We start from the raw sequence: 25,957 nt of genomic DNA on the forward strand, positions 1-25,957 counted from the left end.
TGAGCATGGAAGAGAATGGGGTATGGCTACCTGCTTTGGAAACTTAAGGAAGTCCCCAAAGGCTCCTGCAGCATGGTTTTCCCCCACCAGTTGGTTGGAGGAGGGGGGGCAGGGGGGTAGGAGGCTGAGAGCAGGGGTGCAGTGCAGGTAGCTGCTCCTGCACCACTTTTTGCTAAATCCTGATATGCTCCTGTTCATTAGCATGTGCAATGGCATGCACATTGTTACCAATGCCAGGCAGTAGAAATGAGACCTGAGCACATCATCTTTTGGATACTTTCCTGCCATGTCTTTCATGAAGTCCAAGAGTGGATCTGAGGCAGGAAGCAGCAGTCACCTTTTTGTCTGTCTGATCATTCAGAGGTTCTAGCATGTATGTGTAGCTGCTCTGGAAAAAATTCACTGGGGCACAGGAGTACATGCAGCACAGACAGAGAGTTCAGAGGATGCAGGAACAGGCCTATTGCTAGTTCTACTCCATGGGCAGGAACAGTAACGTTCAGAAGTTTATAACTTGGCCAGTTCTTGTGGGGTTTCATGGGGACAGCAAAAAGCACCTCTGGCTTGAGGAGTATCCCCTTGCCAAACCTCAAGGCCCTGTGCCAGACCCCTAAGGTACAGGATATTTTTTTATTTTCAAGTCATTTGTTAACATTGGCAGTAATACCTATTTTTCAGCTAAAGTTGTTCTCAAAACCAGTTGCACTGTTCAAAAATGTTAGAGGAAGTCAGCCTGAACCCATGCAGACTTTATCTCAAGTGGCTAATACTAGACAGATTCATTAGCTATTGAAAACAAGGGGCTTAGTAAAAGAGTTAGAAGCAACCTCTATATTTATGTTGCCTGACTCCCCCTGCAGCTGAAACAAATACTAAAGATGCCCGTGTGGCACAGAAGTGCATAAATAAAGGACACAGTCTTCAAGGCTCTTGGCATGAGCAGGCTCAGGAACTCTGGGGCTGTCACAGGTCCACACTCACATCCACATAGGACAGTAATACCCAACCAAGGAGCCATGACACCCTGGGGCACCTTGAGATCCTTGCCTTGAGATCCTGGGGTGCCACACAGTGTTAGCACTGTTAGGTAAACCTGATTCACAAGATAAAACCAGATATTTCAAATAGGAATCAGTAGTATTAACATCCTGACCTGTTGTGGTCTTTGTGAGCTTTTTGCAACAGAAAAATGGCTCTTTTATTTTTCTGCAGTGAAAAATCAAGTGAAAACTCAGAGCTGGCATTTTCTGAGGGGTGCCTTAAGTCTAAAAAAGGCTGAGAACCACTAACATAGGCAGTGTTATTTCCTTTTCAGAGCAGTCAGTGGGCATTACCTTGGCTTCCCCACTTGGTGTCTCCTGATGGCCACCATATCCTTTTTGTTTGGTTTTGGTTTCTCTTCAGCCTCCTCTTTCTCTGAAATGTGGGGGTTGGGAGAAGATAAGGAAAGCCTTGTCAATGATGCTGCCATGAATAGCTGCCTCCTTCCTTTGTCCAGCAGACAACAATCTCAACCACCAAGTTCACATCACTGCACACATATGTATTAAACAAGCCCTTTTGAGAAGAGAAATCGTGGGAGTTTTAGAAGAAGTTCGTATTCGTGGCTGAGCACTGTGCAATGAGGAAGTTTCTCTGCAATTAGCTGTGACTGAGTGCCCCTGTAAAGAAATGACAGGAGAGGCAGAGAGGGGCACAGAATTGGGAGAGGGCGTGATTGTCATGTGGAGAAGTCAAAATCTTCCATCTGTTTCTAAGGTTTTTTTTACAAGCTTTTGGCAAACAACTTTGCAATAGGCAAGTCGAGAAAGGAAAAGTTGTAAACATTGCTGCCCCTCCCCTGGCTGGCAAGCAGACTGGGACTGCGCAGCAATGCTTGCATGTTCTTACTAAGGCAGAATCAGCTGGCTCCAGATCCCCACCCTCTGACAAGCAGCACTGGACAGCACTCCACACTGAAATACCAGCCCTACTTTTCTCTTCAGCTCTTTGGTACCCTTCACTTTTTGGAATTGGTTCCCATTTTCATTCCTCTGGCCAATGCTCACAATCATTCACCCCATCTTTGTGTTGTGCTGAACACCAGTTCTCTGGACCACTATGTAGAATTTGCCACAATCCTCGCCCATCATTCTTTTATAACCATTTCCTTTCAAAGAGTCAGGAAATTCTCCTCATAGCATAAAACAAGCCAGTGACAGGAGGAGATAGTCATGCGATTTCAGCATTTAACTCCTTCCTTGTCTCCTGGAAGCTCTTGTCATCCTGCACATGCTGCAAAAAAGCCCGTGCCAAGATTCAGGCAAATTTCCCCACTGCCCTATTTGGTCTTCAGGAAGGTTTTTGTTTGCCCAGGATGTTAGGGGAATGGCTGCTTTTCTTATGAATGGCCAGACCTTCAGGCAAATTGTACATGAACAAAACTCTTGGCTTTTCATCATTTGCTCCTAGTCTCCTGATTTAAAACATGACAGTTTTCCAAGGAGTGGTGGCCATGGACAACCTGACACTTCCATTTGCAGATGACTGAAGGGAACGACTCACGGATAAACCATAGGCTGAAAGTTGGTTGTCAGCCAAATTCATTTATCTGGAACAGGATAAGAAATGATGTTTCCCCTTCCATTGTAATGCAGGACATATCTGGCAGGGGTGGAGGTTCGTCTGACTGCTTAGTCACATCATACTGTTTTAGGCAGCCATGTAGAAGCTATTTTCCTCTGCTTCAAGATGGCTACGTGCAGTAATAGAGAGATCATATGGTCCACTGGACAGGGTAGAAGCCTGGAAATAGAGCTGGAATTTTTGGTTGGCTTTAACAAGGGTCTTCAGCAAGTTATTCTTCTGTCTCCTTTCTGCTGCCATCTCTTATCTAAGTAGTCAGCAACCTTTTCTGGCAACGGGCCAGAACAGCCCAGCTCAGGTCTAAGATGGACCAGTGCTAGGACCCAACCACTGCCTCCTCCACGCTGCCGCATCTCCCTGCTGCCTGGCTGCAGTACAGCATGAGAAACCTCCTAGATGCCCAGGCACAGTGCAACAAAGCTCCCACCACTGACTACTGCCAAAGCTGCAGGTCCACCGGTTAAATCTAATGGCTTTGCAGGCCACAGATTACTGACTTATCTGATCTATTTCAACTTCAAGCTCTTCAGGGCCAGGGGATGTCTTTCAATGTGCATGCAGTGCCTGACGCAATGGAGACATGATTTTGCGATGTTGGGGGTGGGAGGTGACTCTTGAAGCTACTGTAAAGCCACTAGTAGTACAGAGCTTGCCAAAGCCAACATGATGTATCTACTTAGGGCATGTAAAGAAAATGAAAGTGGAGGGAAGCTATAAATCTGTGGCAAATTTTGTTTAATAACAACAGCAACAACCCCTTTTAAACCCATCAGGAGGCAAGTTAGAAACATCTAGCCCAGGTACTCAGTGGTCCTGTATTCAATAAGTAAAATCTCTCTCCTTTGGAGCAGTGTGTGCATGCAAGGTCTGATAGACTGCAGGCTTAGTACAGATTGATTTAAATGGGGCAAGGGGGAACAGGATTAGCACATGAGATGTCAGCAGTCAAATGGATTTATTTAAAATGGACCAATTCCTTATTCTCTGCAGGTCACAGATTGCTTCTAGCTGGGCGGGTGGTTATAGCAAGTTCTCTCCCAGCTGTGCTTTCCTGTCACTTTTCTGCCATAATTGTCACTATTTTATAGTCCCCACTGAACGCTCCCATCTCCTATTTCAGGCACATATCAGTGGGTATAATCTGATTACACAAAGCACAAATAGAATAGGATATGAATTTTGAGTCCCACGAAACCCAGCTTTGGAGATCATTTTTGGGAGGGGGTGCACCAATTCCTTAAATAACTTAAACTACCATAAACAGAAAGTGAAAAAAAGACCGTAAGAATTGTTAACCTCTTCCTCTCACTCCTGTGTCTCAAAATCAGAGTTAAAGTGATACAGAACATGCAGGTTTTCACATTTTTATGTGGCAATTTGAGAGGGTGTGGGCATAACAAAAGGGAAAGACAGGAAGGCTCAGAAATTAGTAAGCAAGTATCATGGGAAAGCAGGCCTTTTTTTAAATAGCCTTTGCAATTCTAGCTGGAGCGTTCAATATCCAAGTTGACATCAGCAGTCCGGTCTGAAAGAAATGCCTTCTAGCCCTTACAGCTTCTGATGTGTTGCACCAAATGCTGTCAGTTTGAATTAAGCAATGCTGTTTTTATACTGCATATTGCCTGCTGGCTGACTTGTTGCATTTTAGAGAGCTATTGCTTAATTGCACTGCATGTGCCACAGTGCCCAGCTCTCAGGGTACTTCAGGAAGGCAGCACAAGCTAATGGAGAAGGCACTAGACTAGAAATCAAACATTCCCAGCTCTGAGTTGCTATGTGACAGGAGACAAGTCATTTCACCTCTGTTTCTCCCCACCTGCCCTTCTCTCCACCCCTATGTTTAAATAGTTTCTGCTCTGAAGGGCTCAGTCTTTTACTGTATGTTTGCACAGTGCCAGGTAAAGAGGCAGTGTTGATGCTTTGTGCTGCTAATAAAAACTTCTCCAGACAAGAGAAGAGAAAGAAAATCAAGATGATTCCCCATTCCGTCTGGTTACTTTGTGCACTTGACCACAGCTTACGTTCAGTTAGTCTGATGTCTTCCTTTGTCTCAACAGTCCATTTCTCCTGTTATTTGAGGGCCCTTCACACAACAACAGAAAAAATATATTTTTCAAATAGTAGAAAGATATCATCACTTTCTGGGGTTTGGAAATAGCAGAGATAGTACCTGAACCTACCTCAAGTTCTTTGTTTTAAGTGAAGATTTCAAATAGTTAGTAATACTTTAAAAATAAAACCCACACAGCAATACCCATGCTCCTTTGCGTACCCTTGCTCTACCCTCCTTAGCTTCTTTGTTAACATCTTCTTGGCTCCAGGAATGAAACACTTCTTCCGACTATTAAGTGAAGGCACTTGGCTGTTGAGTACAGGAAATTGTATCAGAGAAATACAAGTTTTCCTTCATAACATTTAGGCTCATCATGTGTGATGTGGCAATCAGTTAAAGGGCCCCAAACTCATGCAATATTCTTGTCCTTAAACCACCCTGAAATGTTTGATGCTGGCCTCAGAGACAGCATTTGGATGACATTCAAAGAATGAGATTGTTTGATTTGAAAATAAGACAGGTTAAAGGAAACACAAAAAGAGTATACAAAGAGCATGTCTACCTCATGTCGGCAGTATGTCTTGGCAGGGACATTCCTAAGCATACGCACCCCACTCCCATTCACACACACTGGGACAGGACCGGTACCCAAGGGAGGCAGTGATGTCCCCCAGGTTGGGGCCTTGATTTTGTTCCACTCTAGCTCCTCAGTATACTCCCTTGGTGTCTTTCCTGCCATGCCTTGATGTCAGTGCTGTTTACACTGGGAGGCTGCCCCACCCCTCCATTTCTCCTCCCTCTCTCCTGGGCCTGGGGTGATTCTACTGATGCTGCCCTTAGCTGGCTTCTTGATCTTGTTTGCCCTTCCATGAAGCTCCAACCTTTCCAAACTCTGGTTCTTGGACACTGGCCCGACCAGTCCCAATTGCAGGTCTTAATTGCCTTAAGGGTGACAATCGTGGCCTGCAGCTGACCCCATAGCTACACCCATGCCTTGCAGATTTCACCAAGTTATTTGCCAGACTCTCCAGCCCTACACTGGTTTCAGCCCCTGGGTCCCTGACCAGGCTGTTGTCTCCAGCCTACAATTCCTCAGCTTTGGCCCACACAACCTGCTGCATCCATGACCCATGCAAGGTCCTATCTTAGCTCCTCTCTGTTTCAGCCCAATGCATAGGTGACTGGTAGGGGGAGCACAGGGAAGGAGTGGGAGGCACGTGCTCCCCCTGAAAGGGCCGTCCCCGCTGCTGACGCCACTGGTGGCTTCTGTGGGTGCTCACCAGCTCTATCCCTGCCACCGATACCACTGGCAGTTTCTGTGGGTGCTTGCCAGCCCTGTCCCCACCACCGACATGCTGGCAGCTTCTGCGGGTGCTCACCAGCTCTGTCCCCGCTTACGACGCCACTAGCAGCTTCTACAGGTGCTCGCCAGCTGAGTCCCCATCTCCGCCAGCTTCTGCGGGTGCTCACTACCCCCATCCCTGCCACCAACACTGCCACTAGCTTCTGCAGGTGCCCCCCAGACTCAGAAGGCACCAGTCGCCCATGACACCATGAGTTCCTGACTTGTGCTGGGCTTTGGCTTCAGCCTATAGCCATTCAGCTTTGGCCCACACAGTCTGCTGGGTCCTGGACCCATGCGGGGCTCTATTCTGACCTCAGCTTCTCTCTAGGTTTTCATCTGCTTTGAGTCCTCACCCCTGCATGGCCCAAACCTTAGTGCCCCTCAAGCACCACCACCCCGCCCCCTGCCATGGCCACCACTCCTCCCTCATAGCTACAATGCAGTTCTCCAGTCTCACTCCAACTGTTAGCTATACCTCAGGGTTGATCTTCCCCACTTCTTTCTATGGGGTCATAGCCAGCCTTAGGGGAAATGGCGCCCTGGGTGAACTTGTATTTTGGTGCCCCCACCCCCCTGGCACTCCTCCTCCTGTACCTTGGAGGCACTGCTTCAGGCAAAAGCGGGCCAACAGGGGCACAGGACTGCAGTAGCTGCCACAAGGGTGAGGAGGATGTGGCCATGCCTACCATCAGGTCCCACTTTTCCCAGTGTCCAGTAGCAGCTTCTGCCTATCCACTGCTGCTTCTGCACCCGGGTCACTGCTGCTGAAGCTGGGCAGTAGCTCCAGCCCATCCTCACAGCAGAAGGGCAGCCCAGAGGCAGTGTTGATGGTGGTGGGAGCAGCAGCAGGGAGGAGAGCTCCAGTATAGGGTCTGGATGGCTGCAGTGAGACTCACAGAGCCCTGACAGTGGCAAGGGAGAGGCTGCCACGCCTGCTGCCAGGTCCCACTTCTTCTCCAACACCCAGCAGCAGTTTCTGTCCAGCTGCCGCTGCCAGTCATCATGGCTGGGACAGGCAGGTCTGGAGCAGGTGCTGCAGGGACCCTGACCTCTCGCACAGCGTGGGCCAGGGCTGGGGCCAGGGCCGGAGCTGGGGCTGTGCACCCTATTTCCTAGCAGCCGGAAGGAGCCACCCGTTGCTGGGGCTGCTGGGAAATGGAGTCCAGCCACCAAGCCACCCCAGCTCCACTGAGCGCCCAGGGATAGCAGGACGCACCACGGACCAGACTGCATCTGGGCCAGGTGGGTCCAAGGGACCTGCCATGGGCCGGATATAATCCCTCCATGGGACAGATCCAGCCCATGGCCCATATTTTGTCCGTTTCTGGTTTAAGACAATCCCTTAGTATTATTATGTTTTAGGAAGAAACTTTCATGAGGGGCAGGTTATCCCATACCTGCTATTGTAAAGATTTCTTGGTTCTTCTTTTGAAGCATCTAGTGCTGGTTACTCTTGAGGACAGGAAACTGGACTAGCTGGAACACTGGTCATTCATTTATCTCCTCCTTCCCATATCAGTGCTAGTAAGACACAAGCAGTAGCATAACTTGGGGTGGATAAGTGGGGCACTTGCTCTGGGCACCAATTCAGAGATAAGAATGGCAGCCCCCAGGGAGCCCAAGCTGCCACTACCACAACAGTCTACATTCAGGAAATGTGTGCTGAAGCAGCAGCAGCAGTCGGCACTGTCGCTACAGATAGAGATCCGATCAGGTACCTGTGGCCACACTAAGGAACCTTGATCGGGGCCACAAAACTCTGCCCATGCAGATCTTGTCATAGCATCAGTGCCTAAATGTGGTGTTCCAGTCTCCTGATTTCTATTTGGTGCTTCCATAGTCCCCTTGGCTTTCTCCTGGGTTCCTGGATGAGTCTTACCTGCTCCAGTTCTGTGGCATTATTCCATCCTGTCTGCCTATCTGTGGTAGCTCTAAGCAGGTCAGCCCTACAACTATTTAGGGAGTGTTTCATGCTTTATGTTACACCTTCTGATGACTTTTACAGAGCAACATATGCCTAAGTCAGTAGAAAACCACACCTCAGACTTGTAAGGACTTGCATGCACACAGGCAAAGGTACTGAGAGTCACCTTAAAGTGGACTTTTTCACTGGAATTAACTTGAAAAAATGCCCTTCCATCTGTCCAGCTCATACAAGGAAGGCAGGGCTTGTCTGTGCTGGCTCTGCAACCTTCTTGTGGTTGCTGCTGACAAATAAGGTCCTCCTATCTACTGCTTTTGCACCCTCCAAACCTGGAATTTAGTTGGTGGAGAGTGGTCTGGGGACACCCCTAGCTGATTATTTTGAGCATGCTAGAGACAAATCTCAGCATCTATAGTAAATATTAAGTGTTCAGGGAGAACCCAAGGTCTTTTTGCCCTCTCCTCTAATGCCTAAGAAAGTCCTCTCTTCTTCCCATCCCTTCTTCTTATGTTTTTCATGGTGAAGGAGAAGCATTTTATCCTTGACATTTCCATTCATTTGTATTTGATCTATTGTACAAAGATTGCACATGGTAAAAAGTTTCTGTTTCTGCTGTAAAGAATGAGGTTGTGAGTGGAACAAAAACCAACAAAGGAAACAGCAAAGCGCAAACCCAAGTTGAAGGTAGTGTCAAAGGCCTGAACAGATCATAAGAAAATCTTATAACAGAATAGTGACAAAGAGCATGTCTACACTGCAGACTTCAGTGTAGAGTAGAGATCCCCAAGCTAACTTTTAAATGAGTTACCTTGGATACCAGAGGCAGTATGGCCATGGCAGCACTGAGATCTCTGGGAATAATTTACTCAGCTTCTTGTTTTATGCAGAGCTTCCCAACTTCTAAGTGGCCAGGGGCCGCAGGCCCCATGGGCTGCATCATGTTGTGTAGACCACATTATTGCAACCCATGGTCCCCAGGCCACATATCATGTGTACATCCTCACCCCTCAACTGTACCATGTGCATGCACACCCCAGCTCAGCCCTGACCCTCAGCTCCCCAGCCACAGGCACCCCCACTGCACTGCACCATGCGGGTACCCTGGGCTGCAGGCTCCCCTGGTACCATGGACTACACTGTCACTGTGCCCCCTAAGGTGGAAGCAGGAAGTGGAAGCTGGAGGAGGGAGGGGGAGCCTGGAGACCCCGACTGCTGCTGCGGCCAAAGCAATGGAGAGATCAGCACCCAGGTGAGAGCCGGAGGGTTGCAAATTAAGTCTCCATGGTCTACATGCAACCCACAGGCTGCCAGTTGGGCAACACTGGTTTAAAGTATACCAGGGTCTCCACCAGTAGCATAACCAGACATGGGTGAGAGGGGTATCTTCCATGGATGCCAAATTAGGAAAGGTACCAGAACTACCCTCAACCTTTGCAGCAGTATTTCCATGCTGGAAAACAGGAAACAGGCTCCAGCTGCTGCCACTTTATGAGCAACAGCTGGGACAGGCAGAGGCATCTGCCTCTTGGAACTGCATGCTCCTCCAGTCGGCCTACAAGGCTTGTGCCAGGAGGCAACTTTGCTCATTACACGGTTGCTCTCCACACTGGAGTGGGCAGTGCAGACATCCTCTATAAGAGAGTAAGTAGAAGATCCAGCAGAATGAATGATAGCATATACTGAAAGGAAGTCCAGCCAAGAACATACTGTTATCATAATTCTATATGAATCACATAGGATTGAGTGGACAGAGGTAGGCATGGATTAACATTAACATAGGAGGCTTGGGGTCTACTCTTGTTTTTGATGTTACGTAGCCTTGCACAAGTCCCCTAACCTCCTTGTATCTAGTTTTACCATCTAAATAGGGGATAAATAACTCAGCGAGATTGTTATTACATCTGGCTCACTTGAGAAATGTTTTGCAAAGTGTTTGCGATCCTTGAACAGAAGATCAAGAAATGCAGCAGAGCTGCATTGCACTTACCCCAAATGATACATCTTCCTGCTCCTTTCGTTATTCCTAAGTCTCATCACAGAAATAAAATGGAAGAGTCCCATTAGGTCAACTAGTACCTCCCTTTGTAACCAGTGCACGATTGTTCTTTTAGCAAATTTTCAAGTACACTATCTCTCTGATCCTAAATGAGTCACAGCAGGTTTCCTATCCCTTTCTCTAAATCACAATTCCATGGTCTCCTAGACAACATGACAGCAGTCAGTGTCCTACAATTAAGCAAGAGGAACTGTATCCCATTACTCTTCCTAATTGTGAATGAACCTGTGCAGTTCCATACCCTTTTACCTTACAGTTTCCAACTACGGTCAAATAATTATCTTATCCACCCCATTTTCTTCAATATAGCCATTTTTCCTTATCCAATTCCTTTCCATTTACGCAGTATTCTTTCTTCTCTTTTCTGCCTTACGTAAGCATAATCGTGACTGTTTGGTAGAATCAGAGACTGGGAGCTTACAGCTCTGTGCCCTGCAATGTTTCGCTGTGGGTGCGATCGTATCACTGTGGGTGTGATTGTATCAGATCTCTCAGAATCTTTTAGTTCCTTAAACATTTCAAGCTCCTTGGATAAAGGTTGCTAATGAATACTGACTTGTTTTTCTCTCCACTATCAGTTGCTGGTATCTTTCTTCTCTATATCATCCTTTTTAATATACCCAGGTCCTTCTACCTCTTGTTTGATGAGTGGGGTCAGTAAACTCAATGATCTGGGATATATATATATTTTTTAGATGGAATGGTGAATACTCACCCATGCTGGCATAGGAGTCTACCACAACCCAATAACTGAAACCATGTTCTAAGCAGGAGCTATATAGTAAACACTTATAAACTAGAGAGGCAAAACAAATGCTTCCACCCAGCTCAAATATTAGCTTTGTCTAGTTTACCAGGACACCCTTTCTTGAATGCTATGCACCACAGATACCTGTGGATAAATAACATATTCAAATGGATTATAAAAATGTACGCTGACCCTCAATAAAGTGTAGCCATGCCACAAAGGAAAAGAAACCAGTATCACTTATGGAACAGAGCATGGCCTGCCATGCAGAGCAGAACTCTTGTTTAAAGTCTCATCTGAAAGATAACACCTGCAACTTAATGTATCCCTCTTGAAAATAAGAAAAATGGATCATCTGTATCAGGATTTGAGCCTGTGCTTGTAATGATTTCATACCTGGGACTAAGACAATTGTATTATGCCATTGCCACCTGACACTAATGTCCTGAGAACAGCATTTTTAAATACCTTTAGATGACATGCACACTAAGTTGTAATTGTTTTTATAGGGTGTCTGTACTCTGGAGGTCACTTTCTGTAACCATCAGGGGTGCTATAGGTCAATTGTAATAAAAAGCCTACAGGAAGTCAAGCCCATAGAGAATTTTGACTGGGAAGAAACTCTCTCTGTCTCTCATTTGGTTTATTAATGGAAAGAAATGTACATAGACTAGCAGGTTCATTTCCATACTCCAGTTGTTCTCAAAGTCCAGAGGAGATGAGGTCCAGCATGCTGACATGGATTCATCTACAAAACCTAATTTTCTTTTTAAGTAGATTTTACAAAATTACCTTACTGATTTTAATGGATGATTTTGAAGATTGTATGTTTATGTATTTCCCAGTTCCTTTGGGGAATTTCCCCCTCAAATTATACATCTTGTCTCATTTTTCTTCTTTCCTTGTGATGTTTCTCCTCCATTTAAATAGGGGTCATCTTAGGTGCTTAACGCAGGTACTTATAAAGAACAAGGGATAATTCAGATAGGCATTGATGAAAGCATTTTGTTAGGAGAGAAAACATACCTGAGCTGACTTCTGAACACACTTTGCATTTGGGATCTAGAGCTCTAGGATTTTGCCCATTGACTCAGAGAAGCAAGAATTAGCCCATCTACCATACAAAAAAAATGCTGTAGATGAAGCAAAAAAAAAAGTTTTAGGAAGCATAACATGTCCCAGGTGATTGTATTACCCAATTGTGTTCTCATTTACATTCAACTATTTCTTCTTCATAGTGAGGTTCTGCCCTGAATTTGCAACTCATATGCCCTGTATTTTCAGACATCAAATTACACTGCCATGTTGGGGATTATTTAAACAATCCCAGTAAGTAGGTCAGTCAGTAATTTACTCTTGGTCTATTAGGAGCTGCAAAAAGCAAAACCGTTATTTGTTAAAAGAACTGCTGGACCCAAACTGTTGAAAAAAAGCTCTTGCCGGAGAAAGTGTTGTCCTAAGACTCCTGTCTTGAAAGAAAGTATGGCAAAGGCTTTGTTTGTCCTGCAAAATTGTGTGGCAAACAAAGAAGATTAGAACAGTGTCTGTTCCAGGAACAAGTTAGATAAGGCATCAGTAGGAACAATGCAGTGGGCAGTCCTGTAAATCTCAGGGGATGAAATTGGAGATATTAGAGGTGGGGGGGCGCATCCTAAAGTTACCACTTATTAAAAATGCAGACATTCAGATTTCTTGCTTTTCAGTCATAAGGAAGATTGACCTCTTAGTTGTAATTTTGTCACACAAAAGCAGAATGATTAAATTGCCCTTATTAAACTAGCATGTTCTCTTGGGGCCAGACCCCAGGTGTTTACTTGTGAACTAATCTCCAATTTCCCAATGCTCCCTTTGGAAATTGTCTCTGGTTCTCTGAAGCACTGTAGGATTTTTTAAGAGAAGGATGTTGATTTTGGAGTATTGTAGTATGTTCAAGAGTAGAAGAAGGAGTAGGAGAAAAATCCTGGGTCTGAACAGACCCCCACTGTGTAATTCAGAGAGGATGAAAAGGAGAAGAGTCTTGTACCAAAACCATGAGCTGTTGGATCTAAGAGTTTCTCCTGTCTTTCATAGCAACATACAGCCAAAGTTCACTGCCTTCTCTCTCTGAACTGCAGAAGCTCCTTCACAGGAGTGCTCCATTCTCAAGGGTTTTTCGTGTTCAGGGATTCAAGTTTGAGAGGATCTGGCCCATCTGGCTCATGACAAATAGATCATTACAAACAAACTGTCCATGCAATGTCACTTCCAGCAAGCCTGGAGGAAAAAAGTCCCATGGTAACTTAGAACAAGCCTGTTTGACTGGCAGCCCACGGGAAGAGGTTATATTGTGGCCTTCAGGTTCCCACCTAGCCACCGGTTGCCCTTTTGCTCCAGCTGCAGAAGTGGTTGCGGTCTCCAGGCTCCCTCTCCCTCTGGCTTCCCCTTCCTCACCCCAGAGGTCAGGGTAGTTCAGCACAACACAACTCACAGCGCTGAGGGAGCCCATGGCTAGGGTGCTTAGGCGAGTCAGGGCATACAGGGAAGTAATACAATGGTGGTGGGGTGGCGGGTGCACAGTGCAGCAGGGCAAGCACCTGCACATGCAGTACAGCGGGAGGGATGCATAGTGCAGTGGTGGGGGGGCAAGGAGGTGGCCAGACATGTGGTGCAGTATAGGGAAGTCACCAGAGCACATGGTGCAAAGGGGCAGGGTACCGAGCATGTGCTGCAGTGGTGGGGGAGGCATGTGGTATATGGCCCCAAGGGCCTAGTGAGGCTTGCAAGGTGTGGGCCCTTGTCGACCCAGCACTCAGAAGTTGGATGGCCCTGACTTAAAACTATAAGATGTTGAGGTTTGCACTCAATACATGCAAGGAGAGTAGAACAAATATTCACTCTGGCAAAGCTTAAGCTGGATTTGGGAATTCTAAAACTATGTTCATTTCCCATCGTGCTCTGGTGTCCACATTCTTGAATGATGATGAAGTGAACCGTGGGAACAAACTGAAAACTTTGCTGGTAGCTACACAGAGAGCTTTACTTTCCGTGTACCTACCTGGTTGCTGTTTGCCCTTTGTTTGAATTATGAGCCAGCCCATCTTGAAAACAAGTTGGGCTCATGAGAATAATTCTAAAATTGGCCTTCTTCAAAACATGAGTGGGATTTTAAATGCACATTTAATGTGCTGCTTAATATGCTCAGTGTATGATCTCTTTCTTTGAACGTGGGTTCCATTCTATTACAAATAGATCGTGACATACTTCTGGCATCACCTTGGGAGGCAGTGGTGCTTACAGTCTCATTGCTTGTTTTATGAAATTTAGTTCTCTTTCATGTTCTGACTGGCTTTTGTGTTGAGCTTCAATGCTAACTTAATATTAAGAATATCCTGTATTTCATGCTGCATAATAGCATAGTATTTCATGTAAATATATATGTAGCAACAGCATATCAGAGGACAGGAATTAAGATCCTTGGATAGAAGGTTCTAAGTAGAACTGTTAACAAGCAGAGCTCAACTGTGAGGCCCTGATCCAAACTTGTCTACCGAAAGCAATGGAAAGACTCCATTTTGACCTTGTAGCATCTGACAAAGGACGCTTTTTGCCTATGAAAGCTTATGCTTCTCTGAGCAGGTCCTTCGTTCCTTCTTATGTCCTTGTCCTTGTGACAAGGTATTTAGCTGGGGTGATCATGTGTCCTGGTTTGGGTGGGACAATCCTGGATTGTGTAGGTTAGTCCTGGGCCAATTGAATAAAAGTCCCAGAAATGCAGGTGTGTGGGGTACAGTCCAGTGGGGAGGCAAAACAGCATGGTGTGCCAGGCAGGCAGGTAGTCAGACACCGATGCTGCTGTGCATGAACAAGGTGGGTAGCCTGTAGCAGTGCCCAGCCCAGCTTGCCCCACACCTCCAGCCACTGCTCAGGAGGAGCTAGGCCAGGCATATGTGGGCGGGATGGCGCTTGCTCCATCTGCCCGCCTTGCTCTTGCACAGCAGCAGCGGTGCCTGCTTGCCTACCTATCTGCTGTACCATTCCACTCCACCTCCCCCCCGCCTGAACTGCATCCTATGCTCCTGCCCATCTGCCTCTGCTTGCAGCAGCACCACTAATTTGGGGTGGGGGGCGGTGCAGAGTCCCAGATTTCCTTAAAAATAACATAGCCACCCTATGTTTAGCAGAATTCACAAATCTGTTCAACTCTGACATGGCCACTCAATGAGCACTTCTGCTATAGCCTCAAACTTGTGATCTCTGGGCTGCTAATCATGCACCTGGGCCACCCTAGCCCTCTGAGCAGGCTAGTCTCAAAGGTGTCACTCTGCCCTACTTTCTGACAGTTTCAGACCAACACAGCTAATGACCTCCAAGGGTAGATCCAGGTGGGTACCGTAGCACAGTTGTGCGTGCCTTTTATCCTTGCCACTGGTGTAGGGAGGAGAGACTCAATTTCTCATTGGGAGTGGGAGGATCAGGAGTAGCTGTGAGGGAGCTGGTGTGACCCTCCCAGGCTCCCTCTGCCTCTGCTAGCCAGACCTATTGTGGCAGCAGTGGCAATGGCAGGGGGTCAGAGCAGAGGTGTAGGGCACCCTGGGCAGAGCCTGAAGGGAACAGGAGGGAAAAATTATGCTGCCCGGCTGTGGCAGTGGTGTTACCTGCCACAACTTGCTGCTGCACTCTTGCTGCTGCTGCTGTGCTGTGGGTACAGACATGGGCTCCAGCTGCTGCAACTGCAGGACAGATTCCCTATACCCTGGGTGCAGCAGCCCCTGTGGCACAGACTTCCCAGAAACCAATAAGCTAGTGCACAGGGCTCATGCCCACTTGACCCCTCTGCTCAGATGTGCTACTGGTTGTGCCTCCAGGGCCTCTGATTATGCCCCCATCCATGCCTCAGCAGCAACAGCTGGAGCACAGGGAGCCCAAGTCATGGCAGTCAACATCACCACCACTTTCCAGCTGTCAGCATAATATTCTCCCTACCCCACTCTGGTCAGTGCTGAAGCCCACAAGATCCAGATGAGGGAGAAGGGGGTGGTGAGAGCACACAAGGCTGGGGACACATGGGACTTCCCCAGGTTCTCACAGTGGGGTATGGAAATGGTTTCTTCCCACTCCCTCACCCCTTGCCCTGTGGAGCACTCTAGGGTGGCCAAGCCTGGAGTTCTGCTTGGCCTGGACAAGGAGCTTGGACACCCCCGGCCCCCCAGGCAGACTGCTCCTCCCCCATTAGCAAAGGGCAGCATGGGGTCACACCTTCTTTTCAAAATCCTAGATCCATACATAACTACCTCTCTTTAATGAGTTACGGATCAGAACCTGCAGCAGTATCTGGTTTTAAAGCAAAGTCTCCTATTTGACTGAACTATAGCACCTCCTTGTTTCAGTTCTGCTGACAGGATTGAAGGAGAAAGATTAGGTAGGTCAGAGCAAGTTCTCTTTAACATTTGGAAGCTAGATGGCTGGACTCTCTTCCTCTCTGTCCTTGTACTTGCTGAGCTAAACTGCAGATTCCCCACCCATTCTTTGTTAAAGGACTTGAATGAAGGTTTAACTACCAGGAGGGGCCCGAAGAGGGATAGGAAGGAAGGTTTTGTTATGTGACCTTCTTGTGTATCAATTACAGTTCCTTAACATTCTCTCAAATGCAGATCAATTTTTACTTTAAAAAAGAAGGCGATAGCAAACCAGGAGGGCCCTTTCTCTTGCAGTAGAAAAGATTAAACAGTGAACAGAAAAGATACTTCCTTTGGAACATTAAATACATAGATCCCGCAGGGCTCTTGCTCTGCATTGTGTTCCTCGGTCTACAGTTTGTGCTGCACAGTGTTACAGCACAGGGTGTACTAATTAAATCCCAGCCAAGATTAGGTAATTATGGAATAGATTTCTGGTGCTTGCCGCACAGTCATTTTTCCCCAAAACATAACCCATCCCAAAATCCTCATGGTTCAAAATATTAAGAATCTTTGCATGCATCCTGCTCTGGTTTGAGATGTGAGAAAAAAGGAAAAACTTGCACATAGAAGCCTTGTTGGTCAATGAAACTGAGTTCTGTCAAGACAGAGAGAAGGAAATTTCTTCACAAAATGAATTCCAAGGGAATCCGAGGACCTCTCTTTCTTTGAACCTTGTGCCTTAATCTTTCTTGTGGCTGAGGCAGCTGCTAGTCTGGACACCTCTACTGGTCTTAGGTGCAGTGGTGAAAGTCTGAGAAGATTCTCTTAGTTAATCAATAACCAGCCCACTTAAAGCTAGACCTACATTAAATTCCATTTAAGAAAGAAGTGGAAGAGTCTCAGTTCTGTGGGCAGGGATATGTGGGAAGCATATTGTGGCTCTGCCCCAGCCCCACACTGTTACTGTCCTGCAATCCTGAGGTGTGCATGGAGACCGGCCAGGAGCCATGTGGGTAGGGCATATAGCAGGGGGGGGTGGGATGGGGCTGCAGGCAGGTGGGGAACTTCATCTGGGGCCGGGATCTTGGGGTGGTGACAGTATGGGGCTGGGGCCGGGGCAGGGCCATGGTCTGCTCCCTGCATGCCCCTGCCTGCAGAACCAGCAGCCACTGCAGGAGTGTGCAGGGAGCAGATTGTAGACGTGCCTTGGGCCCTGGCCCCATGCTGTCACTGCCCCACAACCCTGCCCCATTCTTCTGACCTCACCCACCCATTCCACAATTGAACATCATGCCCTGTCCACTTGTGGCCCCATATAGAAAGTTTTGGTGAGTTGTTGTGCTGGGCGGGTGGGGGGCAACCTGGCCCATGACAGCTCAACAAAACTCCCTATGTGGCCCATGGACCCAAATAACTGCCCACCCCTGCAGTGGCTGATACTCACATTGATTTCTAAGGCTAAGCCAAACTGAAATCACATGGTAGCTTGCCATCCTTTGGGTGATGGAAGTATGTATCACTCTCAATGTTAATTAGGCTGCACTTCAGCCACCTAGTATGCATCTGAGTCCTGACCCCAGCAGAACAATAAACAAGCTGATTAACCACATCAGCCCAAGCAAACAAGAGTGAAGACCTAGCTGTCATCCCCATGTTGGAGACGTAACTGCCTGTGTGCCACAATACCTCCCCGAAATAGTTCTGCCACCAAACAGGAATCCCAATAGAGAAACTTGTTGCATCCTGATCATTTCTGGGGAAAAGGGGAACAGCTATCTAGAGCTCCTTTCTGGGTACTCTCTCTCTCTGCCTAGAGGCACAGCCATAGCAATACTTCACAGTCAAAGATACCAAAGTCAGTTAATACAGAAGTCATCAGCCTGGGCAGCAGTGAGCTGCAAAAACAGTGCCATCCCCACACACAATACAGGCTAAACAAACCAATCGGCCCTCAGAAATCTGATGGCTCCAGGTATTGTTCTGACATCACTTTCTCTATATCCTTCCCCTAAAAAAGGGAGGATTAGAGACCAAGTGATAATGGGTAAGACTATCAATGTCAAAAATTTAAACAAAGGTTTAATAGCCTCTAATTTAAAGGCAAGCTTGGCACCTTTCCTTCCAGAAGGGAGCTTAATATGGAACCTGCTCTTGGACAAAGGCAGCAAGAATTCTATAAACTGGTCTGATGACCAGCAAGTGCCATGCAAGTGCCATGTTGAAAGCTTCTTTCATTCTCCATTCACTATGAAGCCACCACAGCTGCAATGAGACTAGGATTTCTTCTATAAGCTTTCTGGCTTCCTTCATTTTTCACCCCTCAGCAGACATGCATTCCCAAGAGAGTTGTGAGTATTAAGCTAATGAAGAAGACAAGGATTTTGGGGGTGGTATATTTTATTGGACCATCTGCACGGCTGGGATAAAGTTAAGCAAGCTTTCAAATGCAAGGCATTCTTCATCAGGTCTCTAGTGAAGAAGGCATCTGGAAACCATTTTATTAATATACATGGAAAAGTTATTGTCCCTGCCAGGCCATAGAGTGGGCAATCTGTTTGCTCTTTGATTTCACATGGCCAATTTACCTTTGAGAGTGGACCATCCACACAGATCCTTATGACAATTGCTGCACAAGTGATCAACAATCATTCTTTGAAATCTAGATTGGGTACACGAAGGAAATAATGTGTGGTTAATGCCAACATGACATAAATGTCTTTGCAACTCTTCAAGAAGTGGGAACTGAGTTTGTCAGTCTATGAGGTCATGGAAGGAGGTAAATCATGAGTGGTTATTAGCCAAATATTCCAAATGCATTATAGTAATATTTCATGGCTAATTTATAAATCTGTTAATTATTGTCTTTGACTAACCTTTGTTCAAACAGAGGTGATGATTAAGTTTTCAAGTACTGAGGAGAGTGAGTTGAGCAGTGCCTTGGCTACAAATTAATTACATACTAACTGTTTCCAAGGTTTCCTGATTTCTCTCCATCAAGGTAAGTGCAGCAAGCAAGATTCTGTAACTGAAGGATCCTAGAGGAATATATTAGGATTTCTCAACTGCAATTTGGAAAGGACAAAGTCCCTGAGTCAAATCTGATTGTATTCTTATCCCATCATAAGATCATTTAATAAGATCTTGTTGTCTTACAGACTCTTCTGGGATGCTCAATATCTTTTTTCATTTCTTTGTATTATTTCATTTCTGTCTTTCGCATTTTGAAATGATCCCTCCTTTTAGGGCTGAGCAAAGCTAGATTACTGACTAAGCAAGTGCCCAGGCTTCTCCAGAGAAGCCTAAAAGGCCTCAAAAGATCATCGGCACAAAGACCATAAAGCTGCCAGTTTTGCTGTAGTGTTTAGCTAGTTCTTTAAAACACCAAAACATTTTACACTGTCTCTCAAATCAGGTAATGTTCTCCTGGTCTTGCAAATGGGTGAAAATGGGACTCAGAAAGGCCAACTTCCCCAGAACCAATAAAACGTAGTCTGTTGGACCTAGGATCACAATTTGAGAGTTCCTGGCTCCAAGCCAGGGACCCCCAGGCCTTCAAACAACAGGACCACACTCCTTTTCACAGAAAAATGGGAAATGTCAAATGCCCACAAGGACTGCCATGCAGGTACTGCATTGGAGCAATGCAGAAGGAGCAAGGGCTAGACAGTCCTGTGTCAAACCAAATTATGATGAATAATCTGGGACTTGGATGCTTACTGTGAGGCACTGATGACCAGCATACTAAAATAAAACCTTCTAGCCCCCTCAAGCGATACGTATACTTCATCCAAATGATTATTTCTTGCAGGCAAAATTATCTCATGGATGGAAAGGTGTGATTAACTGCTATTTTCTTTTTGTTTTTTGGTTTGATTTGGGTAATAAACAGAAGGATATCTTGGCATGTTATTCCCCAATCAGAAAAGTCCATTTGCACTTTGAGAGCTGAGAGAGGTAGTTAGCTGTGTTACAGCTGACAGGTTTGTGCAGAGATTTCCTTTAGACTTGGGGTGACAAATGTGCCTGACAAGCTGTCAGCAAAAATTTCATCCACAGAAGGAAGGATGGAGAGAGAGTGCAGCTGTGAAAGGCAGCCTGGGTTTCTATGGAAATGTTGAATGTACCATCTGAATTGCCTGCACAGCATGGGTTCAGAGGTAGGGTGTTTACACCAAAAGAGGCTGGAAGGAGAATTTTTAACCCAAGAAAGTAGACATGGTTATAGGTCTGACAACAGGGTTCCTGGAATGACGTGTAATAGAAGTGTCTGCCACTTTGAAGGCCAGGAGGACTGGGTGTCAACCAACTCTGTTCAATTAGCCCTTCCTGCTGCACTTGTTAAGTGTTGGTCTGAAAAAGGAAAAATCCCAGTTGCGGGAAGAGGACAAATGAGGAATTCCTATGTGGAGTAGGAGGCACAGTAAATTAGGGATCAGCTCCAGGCTGTTTCCTGCCAGGGCACCTGGTACCAGTTGTATTGATCAGAGCCCAGGTTAGGGTGGGTGAACCTGAATTCTCCTCTTGGTACAGATGGACAGAAACTACTGAATGCTTCCAGGAAAGGGATGAGAATGCAAACATGACCTATCTGGAAGGCCGTGTTACAACCCAGACCAAAGGGCCCTGAGAAGGAGAGCCAAAGGGATGTCCCAATTGAACGTTGTAGAGGTGCTCCACATGTCAGCTGAAGACAGTCACTGACCAGCTAAGCTCCATCCCCACTTATATTTCATAGATTCATAGACATTAGGGCTGGAAGGGACCTCGGAAGATCATCGAGTCCAGCCCCCCGCCCAAAGGGCAGGACGTCAGCTGGGGTCATAGGATCCCAGCAAGATAAGCATCCAGTTTCATCTTGAAGGTGTTCAATGAAGGCGCTTGAACAACCTCCGGCGGCAGGCTGTTCCAGACCTTGGGGGCTCGGACAGTAAAGAAATTCTTCCTTATGTCCAGCCTGAAACGATCTTGTAGTAGTTTGTGACCATTCCTCCTCGTCATCCCTTGGGGCGCTCTGGTGAACAAACGTTCCCCTAGATGCTGGTGATCACCCCTGATAAACTTGTAGGTGGCCATCAGATCACCCCTGAGCCTGCGCTTTTCCAGGCTAAAGAGCCCCAGGGCTCTCAGCCTGTCATCGTAGGGTCTGCTTCCCTGACCCCTGATCATGCACGTGGCTCTTCTCTGGACTCTCTCAAGCTTCTCCACATCCTTTTTGAATTGTGGAGCCCAAAACTGGACGCAGTACTCCAGCTGCGGCCTCACTAAGGCCGAGTACAGGGGGAGAATGACGTCCCGGGATTTGCTTGAGAAGCATCTATGGATGCAAGCCAGCGTTTTGGTCGCTTTACTAGCCGCAGCATCGCATTGCAGGCTCATGTTCATCTTGTGGTCAATGATGACCCCCAAGTCTCTTTCTTCCATAGTGCTAACCAACATAGCACTGCCGAGCCTATAAGGATGCTGCGGGTTTTTTTTCCCAAGGTGGAGAACCTTGCATTTATCGGCGTTGAACACCATCAGATTCTCATCCGCCCACTTGCTGAGCCTGTCCAGGTCAGCCTGGATCTCCCGCCTGTCTTCTGGCGTGGATGCTTTGCCCCAAAGTTTGGTGTCATCGGCGAACTTGGCCAGTCCGCTTCTGACTCCAGTGTCCACATCGTTAATGAAGATGTTGAACAGTATGGGTCCAAGGACAGAGCCCTGGGGGACCCCACTGGTCACAGGACACCACGATGAGTGACTTCCATCAATTACTACCCTCTGGGTCCGACCCCGGAGCCAATTTTCCAGCCAGTGGATCGTGGGGGACCCAAGGCGACAATTGGCCAGTTTCTCCAAGAGACGATCATGGGACACCAGATCAAAGGCTTTTTTGAAGTCAAGATATATGACATCAATCTCATCTCCCTTGTCCAGGTGATAGGTCACCTGGTCATAGAAGGAAATGAGATTGGTCAAGCAAGACCTACCCGCAACAAACCCGTGCTGGCTATCCCTTAAGATGTTGGCGTCGGCCAGTCCATTAAGGATGGCCTCCTTAATAAACTTTTCTAAGATCTTCCCCGGGATAGAAGTCAGGCTAATGGGCCTATAGTTAGCCGGATCCACTTTCCTCCCTTTCTTGAAGATAGGCACCACGTTGGCCTTCTTCCAGTCTTCGGGCACTACACCAGAGCGCCAAGAGTTTTCAAAGATCCGTGCTAGAGGCTGGGCTATGATGCTCGCCAGCTCCTTGAGTACCCTGGGGTGAAGATTGTCAGGGCCGGCTGACTTGAAGGTATCCAGCTTCTCAAGATGTTCCTTCACAAAGTCAGCATTAATGGAGGGCAGGGGATCACCCTCACCCGGACTTCCCGGCCCTGTAGCAGGCACAGGCGTCCCATGGGGCTGATGAAAGACCGACGCAAAGTACCTATTTAATAGGTTGGCTTTTTCCTGGGCGTCAGTTGTCAGTTGCCCCATCTGGTTCAGCAGGGGTCCAACGTTGCCCCTGCTTTTCCTCCGGCTCCCCACATATCTGAAAAAGGACTTTTTATTGTCCTTGATGCTCAAAGCTAGCTGGAGTTCAGTTGCAGCCTTGGCTTTCCTGGTCTGCTCCCTACAGGACCGGACCAGTGCAGAATAATCCTCCTTGGAGGTGACTCCCATCCTCCATCCTTTGTAGGCCTTTCTTTTTAGCCTCAGGAGGTCTGCTAGGTCCCTGGAGAGCCAGGGGGGCTGCTGTGCCCTCTTGCTGCCTTTCCTCCAAGATGGAATAGACTTAGTTTGTGCATTGAGGATCGCTCCCTTGAGGAGCAACCACTCTTCTTGAACTCCCCTCTCCCTGTGGTCACAGTCCCTTAGGGCCTCACTGACAAGCCTCCTGAGCTTGTCAAAGTCGGCTTTCCTGAAGTCAAGGACTTGCGTGTTGCTGACCGACTTGCCAGCTTTTCGGCAGATGGTGAAGGTGATACCCAGTTCTTTAAATAGGGAGATCTAGAATGGTGAGCCTGCCAAGGAGGGACTCTGTGGCCTGTACCTCTTCAGCAATAAAGCATGGTACATGCTGCTAAGCTATGTCTGCCCCTTAGTGCCACTTGGTGTGACTTTTGGTCTTTTAAAAAAAAGCATGTGTACATATTTGATTTGAAAGAAGCAAATGATTTGTTGTATTTATTTGCAAAGTTAATCTGCAGACCCTGTATAGGCTGATGAGGTGCTTTGTGGCCATGCAGTAACACTTGCTTTTCTGAAAAAAGGGAAGTTGGAGAGGAAGGGTGTACCAAAAATGTTGTGTAAAACAGCTGTTACCATGCAAGGATGTGTGCAGAGGTCAAAATGATCACCTTCTCCCCCTGGAAGATGAAGTCTGGGCCTGTAAAAACAGGGTAAACTGGAGTGAAGAGCAAGTTCTAGTTTTTTTATATATATGAGTTGTACTTAAAGACATAATTGTTAAAAACAAGCATTTTGCCTCGGTACCAGGAACAGAGGATAAAGGAAAGAGGATGGATTTTCTTTCATATTGCCCAATTTAAGAATAGATATTGCTTTTTTGTTATGAAAAACACCAAGTTCCCCATAATTCCTGAGGTAGCTGAGGAAAGTGATCACAGAAGGCTGTCAAAGCGCATTCCACCTTCTAATATCCTCTGTAGTTTGATATGATGCTACAGGCATCTTCTGTCTTGATTTCCCCCAATTAGGCCATAAATAATTTAGGTTATATATCAAGCAGCACTCATTTCTGAGGGTTGACAGAAAGCTCAATAAAAATACAGTGAAGGCCCTAACTCCAGGACTGTAGCCAGAAGACATACTTCTGTAAGACTCAATTAAGTTCAAAACTATCAGCCAGGCCCTCTGCCTGCAGGCAGTATCACCCTTGAAGCTTTCCTGAGAACCAGGTTCTCCTGCCAATTGTATCTCTTTGCCAAGCAGCACAAAGCTCTTGCAGGCTGGCTCTCCCGCAGCCATCTGAGAGGGCCCTCACCAAGCTTCGTGCCATTACAGTTCACCTGCTTTGTTTGCTGGCAGCTCCTTTCTTTTAAAAGCCTTTTCTCTCTTATCAACTGAATTGGTAGGCTTTAATTAGGACTGGGTGCTTACTAGCTGCCCATACTGGTAGGTGCTTGCTGGCTTACAGGTGGGCTGGGATAGTCTTCTCATGGGTAGACTGAGCCCTGACTCCCCTTGATGAGATCAGCTGTCTTGTAACCATGACCAAGCAGCATGCTTAGATAGGCTGAGCTGACAACTCTTGGTACTAGCTATCCCTGTAATAGGAAGGCGTAGTGGACCTCCCACAAGGAGAATTAATTTCCTTTTCTCTTCCTCTCTGAACTGTCACTTTTGAGATATTTGCCCTGAAAAACCAAAATACTCTTAAAGGAAAATAATACTTCCCATCAGTGTTCAGACATTCCAAGGAAAGTTACCCTGGGGTCAAGTATTCTCTCACCTTTTTATGGTGAAAGAAGAGGGGATGGCAAAAGAGTGATGCATTTCCCACAAGGAATGCAAACCACCCCAGCTGGCAAAGCAATCTGGCTTTGGTCAGGAAGGGGAAAAGTATAGTTAATGAGCTACCTTGTCCATCTCATCAGATCCACTTGTGGATGGCCATTCCATTCTTGTCCTCAGGGCACAGCTTATGAAAGCAATGACTTGGGCAAGATGTTCCTTGCCTGTTCTTGTCTATCACTAGGACAGTATTTTTTTTCATCTCTGGTGCATCCCAAATTGCTGTCTCAGACAGCATTGCTCTTTCAAATTAAGTTCGGTAGGCTACCAGTAACAGCAGTGAGGGCTTGGAATTTAGGGGAATGACTTTCAAATGCATGTTCAGGGCCTTGCATCACATGTGCCAGATTTGCTCTTTCTGATTTTGAGAGAGAACAGTGTAAGCTGTCGCCCTTGTCAATACTGGGTGGAAGCTACAAGGACCCTTTCCTGCACTGATGGAGGTAAAGGCATGATATATCAAGACTGGCCACAGTTGTCAAGAAAGGACTTCAGGTTATAGGTCCAGTTTTTAACCACGGTGATATTTCCAAATCAGCCTCACCTCCAGTGGTGGCCTTCTCATCATTCCTACCCATAAAAATGTCAGACCTGTTGAAATGAGAACCAGTCACCATCAATGTCAGCCTCTGCATCAGGAGAACCAACATAAATGCACTCAGAATCAGTGCTCAGGTCAAGTCATCTAGGTGGGACTAGTGGTCAGCTTACTGCTGGTGGTCATCTGAGGAACACATGCTTGGAGCCCTCTGGAAGCTCTGACTGTCAATACTGAACTCAGCTGAGGATGGAGGGCAGTTCATCTTTTTCTGTGTATAGAAAGGAAATTATAATTTAAATAGGCTGCATTTCAAGAGCACCTCTTATCTGATTACAGGGCACTGCCTAAACACTCCTGAGTGAAGCTTTACCTTTCCTGCCATGGGACAGATTTTTTTTTTACCTTGCTTTTATAGGTAGGAAAACTGAGGGTCTGAAAGATCAGGGACCCAGTCAAAGATAGCAGCAGATCAATGCAGTAAGTCACCTGAAAAACCTGAAATAAATCCAATAATCAGCCCCATGTTCTAACCTCTACAAATGCTGCTTCTCAGAGGATGGATTTGCTTTTTCACGGTGCTTCCAGTCTAGACCTGTTAGGAAGCTGTTATAATTTTCTAGTAGGCAAGACAGAGTTCCTCCATTTTTTTTCCTATGGAAGAGACCTCCCTCCTATCAAGTAAGAGAAAGGCATGTTTGACTGCAACACATTATTTCCTTAAATTCAGAAAGTCCATCTAGTCTCATAAATAATGTCATTATGTCATTATTAATGTCCTCTGCCAT

This window comes from Alligator mississippiensis, chromosome 2 (genome assembly GCF_030867095.1).
Source record: "Alligator mississippiensis isolate rAllMis1 chromosome 2, rAllMis1, whole genome shotgun sequence".
NCBI classification, from domain to species: domain Eukaryota; kingdom Metazoa; phylum Chordata; order Crocodylia; family Alligatoridae; genus Alligator; species Alligator mississippiensis.